The 6,013-nt window shown below is 38.9% G+C and overlaps 1 non-coding gene across 1 annotated transcript; it reads left to right on the top strand.

Moving 5' to 3' along the window:
- Positions 1 to 2,395: 2,395 nt before the first annotated feature.
- Positions 2,396 to 2,498, top strand: LOC112315800 (U6 spliceosomal RNA). Its single transcript, XR_002975940.1, has one exon. It is a non-coding gene; the product is annotated as a U6 spliceosomal RNA (small nuclear RNA).
- Positions 2,499 to 6,013: the final 3,515 nt, after the last annotated feature.

The raw sequence follows: 6,013 nt of genomic DNA, 5'->3' as shown, positions 1-6,013 counted from the left end.
TGGCACCACACCTTGGCAGGGCCAGAAGCAGCTCCTGGTATTGGAGTGCAGATCCACCAGCGGCAAGAAGATAGTGAATGAAATGAAGCTGGGAACAAACATATGAAAAAGAGATTTGTGGGAAAGGGAGCTCCTGGTAATTGCTTCAAATTCTAGCTAATTTTTTAGACTTGTTTTTTGAGTCAGCGAAAGAAAGATGGGTGAAGGCCAGGTTTGTAGCACCAGGGCTGCAATAGATGTAATCTGCTCCTGTTCCCTTTAGCGCCTCTTCCATACGCAAGACTGGGGACCCCAAGTTTTGACTCCATGTTTGTGTTGTGAGAGGAAGGTTTCCTTGACTAAAATTTTGGCTGTATACTTTCAATTTTACCTGGGGCTAGTGTCAGCTATCATACGAATGGGAATGCAGTATGTCTCCTGTCACATGTTCTCATTCTCCATCTAATTGTCAAGGCTGGAGGCAGACCGGGGCAGCAAAGTGTGGGGAGTGAGTGAGCCAGCCATGGAGGGCAGCGATAGAAAACAAAGTGGGTGTGTGGATAGAAACAGTTGAAAGGTTGATGATCCCTCTGATCTTAAATGACCCTAAGTAGCATTCATGCAGTATTTTGAGAAAGAGCAGATGGTCCACACATATAGGAATAGAAACAGATGGTATCTCGCTGTCAGATTTTCTCTCCTGAGACCTGGTGCCTGTCATTGTATGCTGTATACTGCTCTCTGGCACGCTAAAGGGAGTTTTAAGAATGCCTTAAATAACCAGTGGCTCTTCCAGGATCTTTCTGGCCTTCTGCTAGGGAGGGACGAGGAGGTTTGAGTAAAAGATATGACTAAAAAGCCATAGTTACAATGCATGGGTGGATTCTAGTGGAAGGAGTGTAGTAAGCAATAAGCAAATTCCCAGGTGGTGAGTTAGATAAACCCACGCTGTTGTATGTATGATGTGCAGTAGTGACGTGATCACAGGACGGTGATTAAGCATGTGGACTCTGGGGCTCCACGCCAGGCAATTCTATCACTATGCTGCAACCTTGGGTAATTTACATGGCCTCTCTGTCTCAGTTCTTCATTTGAACAGTGGAAGTAATGTCATAGCATCTATCCCCTTATAGTTTTGTGAGGATAAAATGAGTTAATACATGTAAAACACTTGCTTTAAGGTAAGTAATCAGTAAATGTTAACTATTATCATTATTGATTTATTCCATATGGCTATTTGTTTCAAAGTGAAAAAGCAGATGGGTGGAACCAGAGGTGAATGGCTTAACTACTGTCTTCTGGAATTGGGTCATAACCCAGGAACAAGTTTGGAGAGGCTGTAGCTGAGTAATGTGAATTCTGAAAGCAGTTTTAATCAGTGGAGGAGAGGAGCTTGCTGATAGAATGCAGGCAAGGGACAAATTACCACCGTAATGGATCCTGCTCATAGCAGGGGTTGGCAATGAGCCATCATAAAAAAGTCTCATGAGCATTTGTAGGTTGGGGATGGCCACAGAAGTTCTTCAAGCCTCTTGAATGTGTCCTTGGCCTGTACAGTGTCACAAGTGCTGGTGATATATTACAGAGCATTTCTGGGGGACATCAAGTGTCAGTATCAAGTGTCAGTCTTCTCAACAGGGAAGACAGCTGGTTACTTCTGTGAAAGGATGCTTACTTTCCCCTCTCACATTTCACCACCCCAGGCCCTGCCCTGGGCACCTAAATCAGATAACAAGCATAGCTTTGTTTAGGCTTCTGCCTCTGTCTCTTGCTGGTTTGCTTGAATCCTCTGCAATGACTACAGAATAACTAGAGAGTTGTCAGTGAGAAAAATGTCTTGGGAAAAGCGGATGCTTTTACCCCCTGATGTTCTAGTATATGTGAGAGAATATTTGATCATCGGTGTTGGTTGCTCAGTTTATTTACCCGTTCACGCATTTATCCAATTTCTATGAGGAACTAAGAACAGGTATATATTTTTTTAATCAGAACAAAAGGAAAAAGATGGCAGGATAGTAAAATGAAACACAGGGATAAACTTAATTTTAGAACACATATTGTAAGTCCAGGCAAATTTGGTGAGCTTCAAATGCAGCCAAAAGAGTGCTTTTAAAGTTTGACCATATGTTAAGATTACACAGTACTTTATTTCATTTCATTTTATTTTATTTTGCTTTTACAGATTTCCATTATCAGTGATTTTCATGCAACTGAACTGAGATGGGCACCAGGCACGTAGGTTCTGAAACCTTACCTCGGGAGGCTTGTGTACTTTGAATTTCAAGCCACTGAAAGCAAACAGACAGCTAGATGATCATGAAAATTACCAACTCCCTCCCTTAGATACTTGATTTACTGCTTCAGATCTAGTTAACCAAACAATCCAGGTGATTCGAATCATTAAGAAACTTTGAGAGTGCTCGCTTCTGCACCACATATACTAAAATTGGAACAAGAGAAGATTAGCATGGCCCCTTCAAAAGGATGATACGCAAGTCCGTGAAGCGTTCCATATTTTTATAAAGGACACATGGACAAAACCAAGGGGGAGGGTGGAACCAAGGGAGGGAGGTGAGTTTGGCTGGGGTTGGGGGGAGTGGTGGGAAGAAAATGAGGACAACTGTAATTGAACAACAATAAAGTAATTTATGAAACAAACAAAAAATAAATATTTTTTTTAAAAAGAAATTTTGGGAAAACATTGGCTTCCAGAATTAACAATTTAGGTCCAAAAATTTTAAATGTAAAATGCTAGTTCTCAGGAGCTCTTTACCTTCTCTTATCACTGAGACATGAGATAAACGTTCCAGTGAGTCCTCAGAAAGAAGAAGTCCCCTTTACCCACCCGTGGTCAACCATGGTCCAAAATATTGAATGGAAAATTCTAGAAATAAGTAACTCATAACTTTGTGTGTGCCATCCTGAGTTTCATGACAAAATCTTATGCCATTCCCCTCTACTCTTCCCAGAATATAAATCATCCTTTCCGGGCATTCCCATGATGTATGTGCCCTCTCAGGTACCAGAGAGACAATCACGATACCGCACTGCTTGTGTTCAGGTAATGCTATTTTACTTAATAATGGCCCCAAAGACGTTAATGTAACTTTCCTTATATTCTATATTTTTATAATGGTTCTACTTTATTATTAGTCATTGTTATTAATCTTTTACTGGGCCTGATTTATAAATTAAACTTTATCATCGGTATGTCTATATAGGAAAAAACATAGTATATATGGGGTTCAGTACAATCTGTGGTTTCAGGCATCCACTGGGAGCCTTAAAACATATTCCCTGTGAATGGGACTGCTGTACTATAAATTCATAAAGAATATCCTCGAAAGCATCCTTTCAAAAACAATAGTAAATGCCACTCAGATACTTGATTTACTTCTCACTGTAGGCAGAGGACATAACACCAAAACACAATGTTGGTTTTTTTAAATAGAATTCCTCTCTAAATATGAAAAACTAAAGCAATATGGCCTAAATTCACAACTCTCTGGTTTTAAACAGGCATGCACCTTAAAATAACTTCTTTATTTTACTGATTATAAAACTAGTATCTGAACATTGTAGAAAATATAGAAATTCCAGAGATAGTTTTAAAAGAAAATTAAAATAACTTGTGCATCAATTAGGACTTTCTCATTTGCAAGTAATAGAAACCAACTGTATGTTAAACAAAACAAACAAACAAATAAACGCACCTCTGGAAGAATATAAAGGTCTCACAGAATCAACGTGATAAGGCTGCAAATGGGCAGGAATAAGGACTAATTCAAAAAGTCTGGAAGACAGAAACTCAATACTATTTGTAGCTGAAATAGCCTGGGCAGATACTGCTGCCTCACTGCAGGACACCCGCAAGGTAAGGTTTCTCAAATTTTAATGTGCATCCCTTCACCTGGGGATCTTGTCCAAACCCAGGTTCTTACTCAGTAGGGCTGCTGTGGGCCAGAGTCTGCATTTTTGACAAGCTTTCAGGTGATGCTGATGCTGCTGGTCCACGGACTTTGAGTAGCAGGGTAACACTGCACCGCCTCCAGTGCTGTGTGTTATGAAATGACCCTCAACAGTTACTTGACATTATATCTCTTGTTCTAGATGAAAATTTCCCCTTCAGTTATGCAGGTTCTAAGTCACATACTTAAGCATATGGTTACCGGGCAGTTAGAACAGAGAAAATCAAGGTCCTTTTATTAGTATGAGAGCATTAAATAAGGGAAGAACCTCAAGTAGAAAAGAGGATTGCAAAACAGCCCAGCCCAAAAGAACTTTGCAAGTAAACACTACAACTTGTAATGATAGAATCCAGGGATAATCACAGTTAACACTGTAACATTCCCACCAACAGTGGGGAGCAGTTGGTGGGGAGGTGGGGGAGTGCTTTGTAAAGTACATGATTTTTCTAACCATTTTTCTGTATATCTGAAACTAATACAGAGTAATATTGAGTGGAAAAAATAAAATAAAATTAGTATCTATATGCAAAAAGTTAAAATAGCAAAGGAAATTTAGAAAAGAAGGAAAATATTGGACAACTTACACAACCTAATTTCAAGAATTAATATAAAGCTACAGTAATCAAAGCAGTGTGGTAATGACTTTAGTATAGACAAATAGGTCAGGGAACAAAAATAAAACCACATATAAATTGTCAATTGATTCTTGATAAGGTGCCAAGTTAAATCAAGTTAATTAGTGAAAGAAGAGCTTTTTCACGAATGATGCTGGGACAACGGGAAACTACTATGGAAAGAAGATGAACCTCTATATAGACATCCGAACAAACACACGTCTATGGACCACTGACCGAAAAGTAAAGTTAAGGCTATTAGCTTTGAAAAGAAAACATGGATGACTTTGTGGTAATCTTGGAATAAGCAAACATTCCTTAGAGAGGGCACAGGAAAAGCTAACCCAAACAGACATCCTTGTCTTGTTCCTGACTTTAGGGGGAAAACTTTTAGTTTTTGTGCATATGTTGGCCATAGGTTTCATGTATATGACCCTTATTGTGTTGAGGAATGCTCCCTCTATTCCCACTTTGCTGAGCGTTTTTATCATAAGTGGGTGCTGTGCCTTATCAAATGCTTTTTCAGCATCTATTGATATGAGGACCTGTACAGACAATTCTGCAAGGAGGACAGACAGAGGGCCCATAGGCATTTGATAGGACTTGTTTAAAGTGTCATAAAGGAGTGATTTTTAAAAAATCTGCACAGAAGGCAAAATGAGTTTAAATTTCAATACAAAAATTCACTTATTCCAAATTCCAGAATAATAATACATTTACATAGAATAATGAGAATTACAATATCTGTATTTCTGGAAAGGGGAAAGACAGCCATCTATCTCAGATGTTTAAAACCATTTAGTACCTCTCTACTGCCCTCAATATAAAGCCTGAATTTATAATAAATTTTATAAGCCCCTTCATAACCTGACCTCTCTTAACTTACTATCTTCATTTCTCATTGCTTCTATAACTCCCCTTTGACTCATTCTATATTTCAGCTGCGATGATCTATGTTTAGTTCCCCAAATGCACCATGATCTCTTTCCTTTTGACATTTTATCTTTTCTGCCCAGAATGTTTTTCTAATCACCTTTCTCTTTTGTGTAATTCTTTGTTTTTGTTCTTCCAGGAAAAATCACGGTATCACTAGGAAGTTGCTGTTAAATGCAAGCATGATAATGTAAAAAAAAGGAAATTGCTGAGTTTTAAATGTTGATTTCAGTAGTGGGAGGGAAATAGATAACTCCATGCCTTCCCTATAAGAGAGGCTAAATGCTGAGTTTCAGCCAACTCTCTACATCTCCATGATAAAGGAGCACAAAATGGGCCATTCCAATGCAACAGAATCTAAATCTAAGGACTGTATTATTGGTGCCACGTCTCAGTCATCATTTCACTGAACTTCAAAAAAAAATGTTGGACAACTGAGTATGTGAGGAAGATTTCAGGTCACCTCCCTTAACCTCTCGCTAGAAGCTAAATATTCACAGCTGAGGTAAGGAAAAACAG

The sequence above is a fragment of the Desmodus rotundus genome, chromosome 8, assembly GCF_022682495.2.
Source record: "Desmodus rotundus isolate HL8 chromosome 8, HLdesRot8A.1, whole genome shotgun sequence".
NCBI classification, from domain to species: domain Eukaryota; kingdom Metazoa; phylum Chordata; class Mammalia; order Chiroptera; family Phyllostomidae; genus Desmodus; species Desmodus rotundus.
The sequence above is the reverse complement of the archived record's forward strand: the minus strand, read 5'-3'. Positions and strand labels throughout refer to the sequence as shown.